An 11,285-nucleotide genomic window follows, 5' to 3' on the forward strand; every position below is an offset into this window, starting at 1 on the left:
GACAGTGAGTGTTTAGTTCACCTTTCCCTCAAACAGCTTCTTTTGAAAGTCTACTGTACATAGGAAACATTGCCAGTGAGGCTGCAGTGTAGGTGTGGCCAGTCCATGACGGTCCAAAGAACTCTGCTGAGGGTTCTGCTGCTGCCCAGAGCTTTCATTGGCCTCCTAATTGCTGGGCCTTGTCCTGGGGGGCCCACTGGGGCTGCAGCAAGTGCTGGCTCCCACTGAGGCTGCCTGGCCAAGAGCAGCCCCAGGGGCACAGGGCAGAGGCAAAGCACGGTGGGGAGGGTAAAGAACAGGGACGAGATTGCCCTTGAAAGGCAGGGGACAGGAGAATGTCGCTTATCGGAGGAAGCCCCAAAGAGCGGCTGGAAGGGGTGCCAGCTGATCAAGGACCCCCAAGGAGTGGAGGGAGGGTGTATAGGCTGATGGAGTGTCCCGAGGAGCGGTTGGGGGGCGTAGGGGTGTCCGTTGGTGGGGAGGAGCAGCCGGAGCGCTTGCACGGTCCGGTGATGGGGAGGCCAGCGGGGCCTGTCAGAGTAGGCTCAGCCCGGCTGGTGGGTACGGCTAACGCCGCCCGCCCACAGGACCATGGCGCAGTTCCTGTTCGAGGCGGACCTGCGCGGGCTGCTGAAGCTGGACACGCTGATCCCGAATGCGCCGCCTACGCGATGGCAGCGCAAGGCCAAGGAGAGTGGCCCCGGGCCCAGTCCCATCGGCGTGTCGCCCATGAAGCCGGCCAATTGCTTCCGCAGCTCCAGCAAGACACCGTCCAAGACACCCGGTGAGCGCCGGCCCCCAGCGACAGAGGTTGAGTGCGGGAGCCTCGCCCAGGATGCTTGTCTGTAGCCATGGGGCTCTGGGCTCCCTGCCACGCTGCCCTACTGGCTGCTGCTGAGGCAGGAGGAGGTGGTCTGTGCTCCTGACAGCCACCCACCTCCTTGTCAGCATTAGGGGCAGAGCTCTTAGCACTGGGGCTGGCGAGCTGCTGTTTGCCCAGCTGAGCCTTGCTGGCACAGCTGTATGCTAGGACGAGTGTGGGCAGGACTGTTAGCTGACAGCTTTACATCTTGTGAGCGTTTTAGTATCTTCCCCTTATCTCTGGACTCTGGAATTGTTGCACTAGACCCAAGGAGTTGCACCACACTGTCCCTAACCAACTTGGTGGCAGGGAGGAAAATATAAGTTAGTTGTGACTGGGTGGCATGAGACCTCAGAGTCCTACTTGTCTGGTGGGTGTGATGTGGAGGAGTGTTGGGTTTGCTCCCATGAAAGCTCTAATACAGGCTGTTAAATAGCTGTAAGACGATATTTTCATATGTGAATGCAGGTAAATCTGGATCCAAAATTCAAAGCACCCCCACAAAGGCTGGGGGGGATCGCTACATTCCCAAACGCAGCACTATGCAGATGGAGATGGCAAATTTCCTTCTAACCAAAGAGAATGACCCTGATGAGGATTCCCCTACCAAGAAGGTGAGCATGTTGCTAAGTTACAATTACTTCACAACCGCTACTCCTTCCTGCCCCTTTACTCTATCAAGTGGGCACATGGGACTGACAAGTCCCAGCCATCACTACTTGCAGCTCTGGGCTTCAGGAGCCTAGGATGAGATTGAAGCTGTAGACACTGCCATGCACTCTAAGCCTATGCTGCTTCTAGCAGCAAAATCTACCTTTGACTAATGAGGCTTTAAAATGTAGCAGGCAACAAAAACACAAAGCTGTGAGCCTATGCAAAGTGAAACTGCTGGTGGTAGCTATTCTAGGACAATGTCTCCACAGGGAATACTTCTGGAATGTTTTACACTGTGTTCTGAAATCTGTTTATGAAGCATTTGGTCGCTTTGTGGCTGTGGCTTTTCCCACTGGCAATGACACTGAGTTTGCCATTGTGTGAAAATGTGAGCAGGACGATGTATGAAAGTCTGAGGGAAAACTGCTTTGACCTGCCTCTGTGTGACTGACCCTTGCAGCACAGTCAAACATCTTCAGATTCTAAGAGAAGGGGACTTAGGTGTCTGTTTAAATTGCAGTGTGGGAATTGTTTTAAATGCATTGCACTGAGGGTGATTTGTCTCTGTAGGAGCAACAGAAAGCCTGGGCAGTGAATCTGAATGGTTTTGATGTAGAAGAGGCAAAGATCCTCCACCTCAGTGGAAAACCACAGAATGCTCCAGAAGGTATGATACAGAGTCGTGTGAGCTGAATCAGCAGGAGAGATCAGGTCAGGGGAACAGCAACACAGAGGCTCTGTGTGTGGTCACAGGAGAAATCAACTGGTTTCTGAGAGCTGTACAGGCTGGAGTCTCCTTTCTTACGGTTCCTGAGGTCGAGGGAGGGCATAACAGTTACAGTGAATTTATTTAGGAGAGTTGCTATGACTGCCAGTTGGTCACCTGTTACAGGGCTTGCAAGGGTCTTCAGGGTGGAGAGAGAAATGAGAATCTGACCTCATGTTCAGAAGGCTTGATTTATTATTTTATGATATATATTACATTATTACTGTACTAAAAGAAATAGAAGGAAAGTTCTCAGAAGCTAGCTAAGCTAAGAATAGAAAAAGAATAAATAAACAAATTTCTGTGTCTCAACAGAGAGTGAGACCCAGCTCTGCTCTGAGTGGTCAGTAAATCCAAACATTCACCCAAGACCAATCACGCATCCACCTGCTGCATTCCACAGCAGCAGATAACCATTGTTTACATTTTGTTGCTGAGGCCACAGCTTCTCAGAAGGGAGAAAAATCCTAAAGAAAGGATTTTTATGAAAAGATGTCGGTGACAGTCACCTGTACTGCAGGTTCCAAGCCTTCATGAAGTCTGTAAGAGCATCAAAGTCTCTGCTGTGCATTTTCTAGCTTAAACTGCAACTAAATATAATGGGATTCAAAAACCCAAGTGTTTGTTAAATTTGTTTCCATGAATGAGCAAATTGTAGCTCACCCCTGTTCAGCAGTTCATTCTGCCAGTGATTTTCGTGCACGGCAGGCTTGTGAGTGTTTCTCTTAGGACTTTATTTTCACTCCAAGGGATTCCTAGTTGGGTGAGCAGCACTCAGCTGGGAGGAAACTAACTCAGGTTAACAAACCTGTTCCCCTGCACACAGGCTATCAGAATAACCTGAAAGTGCTCTACAGTCAGAAAATGGCACCTGGATCCAGCAGGAAGAAGAGCAGATATATTCCCTCAAAGCCAGACTGGGTCTTGGATGCACCAGAGATGTTCAATGACTACTGTAAGTAGGCTACAGGGTTGAGTGCTGGGCATCCAGAACATTCTGCATTGGATTGCTGTTCCTAGGACAGTGTGACTGGGCTGTCTGTATTATTTTGTGTACCCAGGCTAGCACAGACCACTTCTGGAGTGTCCCTGTGTGGCCTTACAGGGACAGTGGTCTAGGGCACTGTGTAGGTGCCTTGGAGCAGGGTACCTGGCCCCAGCAGCTGGGCATAGTGACACTCAGAAGGCTGCCCCTCACCTGTACGTGTGTGTGTGCACATGTGCACCCGCGCCTGCTGCATCAGCACGGGTGAAGGGCAGGGCTCTCTAGCCAAGCATGGTGTGACCTGCACTGCTCTTTCAAATTGTAGATCTGAATCTCGTAGACTGGAGCTCCCAGAACTTCCTGGCAGTGGCTCTGGACAACGCTGTTTATCTGTGGAATTACGGTACTAGGGAGATTATCCCCCTACTGCAGACGGAGCATCCATATCCTTACATTTCCTCTGTGTCATGGATTAAAGATGGAGACTATCTTGCTGTTGGCACAAGTAGTGCTGAGGTTCAGGTGAATGCAGGACTAAAACTAGAGGTGTTTTCTAGGGATTGACAGAACTGTGGGGCCTTGGCTGGCAGAGGAAGGATGCCATGCACCTGACTTGTCTTCCCTGGTGTGGGGTGGAACTGCCCAGTGTGCAAGGCAGGGTTTGGTCTGGGGGTTTTCTGATAAGTAGCGTAACCTTCTGTGCTATAGTCATGAGATACACATTTTCTCTGTTCCCTTACTGAGTAAGCTGAGAGAGCCTGTGCAGTGAGGTTCCTAGGGCATAGAAACAGGATTGGGTTTCTTCTGAAGAACTTTTTGCTTTGCCTCTCCAGCTATGGGACGTTGAGCAACAGAAATGTCTCCGAACCATGACCAGCCATTGTGGCCTTGTGAGAACCCTCAGCTGGAAAGCTGCATCCTCTCCAGGTAAAGCAGTGGGTCAAGGGCAGTTTCCAGTTGTTGCAAACTCCTATCCCTCAATCTACGTGTGGCATGGGTTAGGGATGGCAGAGAGAAGTTTGTCCTGGCTTGGGATTCTTATTTAGCCTTATCTGTTGGGGCTGTGAGGAGAAGGCCTCTTTCCTGTATTGCAATTTGTGCTGAAGTTGTAAAGAGCTTGTGTGGGTGTTTCACTCACACCAACAGACCTGTGTTGCTGGTAACACTGGTTGAAACCCAGTGGCAGGTATAGCAGTCTTGCAATAACAAAAATGGATTTGGGTGAAAATGTGCAGCCTGACCCTGCAAGCCTTCTCTTCTCTCTGCAGTGGTGCACAGACTGGGCACATCCATCACCACGATGTCTGAGTGGCTGAGCATCACGTGGCCACCCTTGCTGGCCACACAGAGGAGGTGTGCGGACTCAAATGGTCTCTGGATGGCCACTACCTGGCCAGTGGTGGCAGTGACAGTCTGGCGAACGTCTGGCCATGCACCCAAGGTGGGGGTGGAGACTTTGCTCCTGTACAGACCTTCACTCAGCACCAGGGTGCTGTCAAGGTGAGCACAGAGCTGCCACGGGCGGATATGTGTGTGCAAGGCAGGCATGCAGCACTGGCTGGGCGCAGGTTGCCTCTTGTATGTTTTAAAATGAACTCTCCTCGCTCAGGCCTGGCGTGGTGCCCATGCCAGATGAATGTTCTAGCCACTGGAGGTGGCACTAGAGACAGACATATCTGCATCTGGAACGTGTGTTCTGGCGCCTGCCTCAGTGCTGTTGATACCCATTCCCAGGTGAGATATGAACATCAGCTTGGAGACAAACACCTTCTGGCAGCACACCTACACAGAGCCGCTGGCTCCTCAGGCCCAAAGGCACAGGGAAGGAGGGGGACCATGCTCACCTCCGAGTGGTGAGCATCAGCGCAAGGACCCTGTATCACCTGTGTTACTGCCTCTGTGCAGGTCTCTTCTATCCTATGGTCAACAAACTACAAGGAGCTCATTTCAGCCTATGGCTTTGCGCAGAATGAGCTGATTATATGGAACTATCCAACTATGACCAAGGTTGCAGAGCTGCAAGGTAGGTGGACAGGGCCTGGGTGTGGGGGGGCTGTTAGAGGCTGAAGACAGCTGCACTCCTTGGTTGGAGCCTGCAGCATCACTGATACAGGACAGTATCCGGGGCCATGCTGCTAGGAGTAAAGCATGCCCACGGGGCTGTGGAAGAGATACCACTGATCCAAGTGTGTGCTTGGGGTCTGAAATCACGCTGCCACAGCCACTGGGGGGACAGCTATGCAAGCTGGCAGGGCTCATGGGAGCATACAGGAGTAAATGTGCATGTGCTGATCAGCTCAGCCTGGATTGCACATTCCTTCTCCTCCTCAGGTCATACTGATAGAATCCTGAACCTGACCATGAGTCCTGATGGTACAACAGTGGCCTCAGCAGCTGCTAATGAAACAGTGCAGGTCTGGAGCTGTTTTGAGATGGATCCCATAAAGAAGAAGGAGAAAAGAGAAGGCAAACAGTGCCAAAAGTGGGATTCTTCACCAGAGCATCCGCTGAGAGCACGAGATTGTTGTGGGGAGGGGGATATTTGGTTTTACACACTGTACAGTATTTTAAATGTCAATGAACTGCTTAACTTGACTTTTTCTTAATGGAGTCTTATGGAAGAAAAAGCCGTGGCTCCTAAACCCAAGTCCTCCCTGAGGCTGGGGATCTGGGCAAGGAGTGGAGACCTAGGTCTTAAGGGCCAGTTTAGAGGCCCCTGAGCTTAGCACAGCCTAGCAGAAGGATGCTGTGCAAGGGCTGTACTTCTGTTTCTGTCCCAGCTAAGACAGATATGTCACCTGCCCCATCTGGATGCTGACTACAAGCATAGCAGCTCCACCACAGGCTCAACTGAAAGCACAGCATGGCTATGGCCTCAGTTTGTGTTGTCCTGGCCTGTCTCACAAGCCCAGAGACACCTTACCATGGCTCTGCAGGCAGATCTCAGTTTGTCTTGTTAGCTACAGGCAGCCATCACTGCCTGCCTATGGTGCTGGAGTAGAATAGCTGTTGGAAAAAAAAGAAGGGAGAGAAATATAGAGCAACAGCTGTAATCACCCCAAAGGCTGGAAAGGGGCTGGCTCTGGCATGAAGCCTGATGCAAAACAAAAGGTTAGCTTACACTGCCACAGCCAGCCTGGATGTCATGCAAGAGCCATGCAAAGCACCACCAACCCTGTGCTCAGCCTTCAGTCACGTATTCTTCCAACAACTCTGATCTCCCTTCCCCTCCTGCTGACAGGAGGCCCTGGTGCCTCACTGAGGCTTCATGCAGGGGAGCCAGCACCAGGGCTCAGCTGACATTTATTGGCGCTTGACTCCCCTACACTTGGAAAAATGCCTTTTTTCCAGGCTGAACTGTGCTGGAGCAAGTTGCAGAAAATATATTTGAGCCCTTACCCGACCAACAACCAGCTCAGCCATGCTGCTTTGCACGGTGGAGCCGCAGTGTCTGAGGTTGTGGGGCTGCACCAGACCCATCAAGCCTGTCCTTCAGCTGCACCAGCATTGCCAGGGGCTGCTGGGGACACCGCACAGCTGATAAGCACCTTGGCTTGTACAAAGCAGCTCCACCAAGCCTGTGCCTCCCATCAGCCCTCAGTGATTAGCTGAGGGTGGATTATTAACTGTTTTCACCTTTCCCTCAGCACAGTGCCACACTATGCCTAGCACCAGCTCTGCCTCCTGAGCCTTACAGCAGCTGGAACCTTCCAAGGTTCCAACTTGTGCTCTGCCAAGGCCAGTGAGTGTGTAACCACACCCACCACAGCACCCCCACACACACACATAAAGCTGATATGGGGGGCACAGTCTCAAAAACAGCCACTGAGCCAGCACCTTCCCAGCAGTGCTGCTGGTGCATCCCCATTTGGCCACTTGGGAAAGATCAGGAGGTCCAAGGATGTGTCTCCCTCAGTCACAAATCCTAGGGCCACAGCTGTCTCTAAAGGGGAAGCAGGCAGGAACCCAGATGCAAGGCTGGGCTCCTCCACAGAGCTGTGCTGTTGTTGTAGGAGCCCTGCCCCACACCCCTGCACTTGGTGCTGGGAGTTAGCACAGACTTGCTTTGTGGGGCCACAGCTGATTAGGCCTTCCCTGGTCCCTGACCTGGAAGGAAAGCTTTATATGCCAAAAAGTTCCTGTCATTTTTGCAGTCCCATGTAAGAGCAGCTCAGCTTTCTCACAGACTCTTTCTTTCTCCTTAGCACATGCCCCACACCCAGATGCTGTGCATTACATAGCCCTTAGAAGACCTCTGAGCATTACTAGAGAATAATGATACTGCAGGGTCTTTGACCCCATGCTGGTCTCTTACAGTCCTGGAGTGAGGAGGAGCAGAGGAAGGAAGTGGGCACTGATCCAGCAGGCCCAGTAAACACAGCCCTGTAAGGTGTGAATTCAGTTCACAGCATGACAGCATATTAATTACCAAGTACCATGGCCAGCCCATAGAAGAGCACAGCTAACAGTGTTATGAATCAGAAGCTTGACTAGGCCAATATTCAAGCAGCAATCAATTTATTATTTAATATGGCAAAGTATGAGCAATACAGCGCTGGGTACAGTGGGGGAAGTTTTCCCTCCAACTGCACACTGATAATTGAGGATTACAGGTATTTATAGGGGTACTCATCAGTTTTTTTCAGCAGTTTCTATTTCCAATCTTTTACTCATCAGCAATTTTTGTTCCAAATTATTACATCACAATTCTATACACTACTGTGATTTTAATTTCTCAGGATGTATCTCAAAGGAGTATCCCCAGATGGTGACGGTCCAGTTTCCAAAAGAAGAAAGATGAATCTCATCTGGTGGGGTCCAGCTCCCCAAATGTGTGTCCACCTTTTAATTGCAGAGAATCCAAATCTCATAACAGTGATGTCCAGCTTCCCTTTGGTCGAAACCATAAAGCCTTGAGGTGATGTTCATCTTTTTTTCTCAAACTGTTTTTCTCTGCTTCAATAAGGTGTGAGATAGGCATATTTTCTTTATATATATTCCAAAGCTACAGTTTCAAGGATACAAGTAATATTCTAAAATTATACTTCAAAAGGTTATTATTGCAGAACTCTTTATGGATTAAATGCAAGCAAAAAGCAATATCTATAACACTTTAATTCAAATGCTCCTAAATCAACTAGGATTAATTTGCAAACAAAAGATAGGTTCAAAAGTCTTTTTCCATGCTTTATTTTCCTCAGTTATTATTAGAATTCACAGCTCTCCCATTGTTGGGGTCCACACATTTTGCATTCACATATACACATATCGCCTGTTTGTGCCTGACACGAAACACAGCTTTGCATCTCACAGCCAAGAAAATGCACTCCTTGCTCTTCTGACACAGCTCTCTCTGTTCATGATGTGGGACAGCGAGTGCTGATGATGTGCAGGAGCTGATGCAAGGGACAGGGATGAGGATGCAGCAGGCACAGTGCCAAGCTGACAGAGGGATGATCTCTGGCAGTGGCACTGAAGGAGAAGAGTTTGCAGGCAGCACAGAAAATGGCTCTTTGTTTCACCTCTTCTTTCAGTGCTGCTAAGAATGTAGCCTGGAGCAAGCTGGGAACACCAGAGCCTGGAGCCCTTTCCAGGCAGGGCTGCATCAGACACAAACCAGCAGGGGACTGAGTGTTGGAAAAGAAATGAAATTTAGCAAAATGTGTAATTATAGTTTAGTTATGAGTTGTGTGTGAATTGGTTTGTTAAAAGCAGTTTTGCAGCTGTTGATAGTGTGTGTGTTTGGTTTGTGTGTAACTTAGCAGGTAGTCTTAGGAATTTAGTAAATAATTAAACTAGTGCAGGAGAGTAAGAATGCTAACCTGTCTGAAGGCAGCATACAATGCTCTTAGAATAAGATAAGCAGAAGATTTATGATCTTGCCTGTGAACTAAGGAATGTATCACAAGGGAACTGTTTCTTGGAGACTTTGTTGTGAATCGCATGTATAAGAGGGAAGCACCCATATGTGAAATCGGGGGCTTGGGTTTTTGGGACGTGAGTCCCCCAGCACCCCGGGCCCGTAATAAAGCACCCACAAAACTTATCCGAGTTTTGTGTCATTTATCACTTGGGCAACATGAGGAGCCCCTGGGGTGGCAGTGAGCAACCTCGGCTCTGCTCACTGCTGCTGGCATTTTCTATTGAACCATCTCCAAGGACTTCTGTTGTGCTCTGTATTTCTAAGGGTTTCCCCCCTTGGTTTTTTTGTTGTCTCCTGCACCTTTTTTTCTCCAAATTTTCCTACCCTGTCAGCAGCAGCCCCTGTCCAGAACTGGCTCTAAAATATCAGCAAAGCAGCTAGGAACAACAATGGGTGGAATCCTGCGGCTCAGGAATTCGTATGTCAGAGCCCTGCCTGTGCCTCATGCTTTGTCAGGACCTCCTTCTCTGTGCAAAACAAGGGACTAGTGGAGTCTTTTTGCCAAAGAACTCCTGAAAAGCAAATGTTGTGCTAGGCTTCTCAGGAGTGTATCCGTTAAGTTCATTGCTGGCAAACAGAAAGTAAGGCCAGGGTAGCAGAGCAGCTGGGAGCTGGTCACTCCCTGCAAAAGGCTGGTGCAGGATGTGGGAACACCACGTTCCAGGAGGGGTGAGCAGGGTCAATGTGCTCAAGGTGCTGCCAATGAGGTTTGGGTTCATTTAGAGAGTAGTCAGGAGCAGTGAGCACTGGAAGATCCAGCTGCAGTCCCCATCCACGTCCCTTTCAGTGCTGGCTTTAGGGTGTCTGCAGCCTGGATCCAGAGCGCCCTGGGGGCTCCTGAGGCTGCCTTTGCACTCAGGGTGAGGATGCCCAGGAGCCCCTGAGGCCGGCAGTGGGCACCAGGGCTGGGGCTTGTGGCCTGGCAGGTGTGGCTCTGGGGGCTGTGACATGCCAGTCCATGGGTCACTGTCACTGCCCTCCGCAGCCCTGGCTAGCTCTGTGATGCTCCAGGGACAATGGCAAGAGTGGGGAACTGGCTAGGTTGGGGTTTTGCCTGAGCCAGAACCTCTAGGCCAAATGCCGAGCAGTAGAAACCCCTGGAGGACCGAGTGAAGAAAGCAAAGGAGGCTCTTCGGCGGTGTAAAGGGCAGCAATTTCATCAAGAGAAATAAGGGGAAGGTTCACAGCTGAGAATTCCCAATGGAACAGATGTTGCAAAAACCCCCAACCTCCCTGCGCACGGGTTTTTAAAATCTTTCAAAACAGGGGGTGGACACCATATAGTAACCAATAAGCGACTCTTGGGGTGTGGTTTTGAGGGCTACAACAAATCAGAACAAGGGGAGGAGAGAGCGTTGGCATAGGTATTGGATCTAAGGGTGAGGGACAGGGAATTTTCTGGAACAAAGGGTAGGGTTTGGGCTGATGGATGGGGCAAAGGGGCCGAGTTGTCTTGACAGACAGGGAAAAATCTGGTGAGGAGGGAGGGGATTCCTCGAGGGACACTTGGGTAGGAGAGCATAACATAGGGGAGGAGCTAACTGTAATAACTCGGGGAGCACTTGAGCATACCACTATATAACAGAACATTTGACTCAATAAACTAACACAGTGCAACACAGAAATTCAGGCTTTCAGCAGCTGAGAGGTGGCACTGTTAGAACCCGCAGCAGCTGGTGAAAGCCGTCTCTGTCCTTCAGGTTCTTGCTGTGTGGGAAGGTGCTGCGAGTTGTGGTGGCTGCACTCCCCCTTTGCTGGAGGATGATCTGTACCAGGGGAGAGCAGAAAGCTGCCATGGTGAGCAGAACATGCTCAGAGCATTACAGTTCCGAGAATGGCGCTGCACCTGAAGGGCAAACAGCTTGAAAGCATAGAATTCTGTGCAGAACTGTTGCACAGATTTTCTCTTCTAGAACATGCCCATTTTTGTATACTGTAGATGAATACTCTGGGTTTTATAGAATACATGGGGTTTTTTCTTAAGTTTTTTGGGAGAACTCTCAAGTTTATTTCTGTTTGTATTTTACATCCAGCATGCATACAGGTTTTTTTAATTATTATTATTTTTCTTCAGTAAATACTTAGGGAAAAATAC

At 49.9% G+C, this 11,285-nt stretch overlaps 1 pseudogene; it reads left to right on the forward strand.

Annotated features, from left to right (window-relative positions):
• Positions 1-591: 591 nt before the first annotated feature.
• On the forward strand, positions 592-5,778 carry LOC128948626 (cell division cycle protein 20 homolog; annotated as a pseudogene).
• Positions 5,779-11,285: the final 5,507 nt, after the last annotated feature.

Source organism: Melozone crissalis, unplaced genomic scaffold (genome assembly GCF_028551555.1).
Source record: "Melozone crissalis strain CALT ecotype California unplaced genomic scaffold, PUWL_Pcris_2 ptg000139l_1, whole genome shotgun sequence".
NCBI classification, from domain to species: domain Eukaryota; kingdom Metazoa; phylum Chordata; class Aves; order Passeriformes; family Passerellidae; genus Melozone; species Melozone crissalis.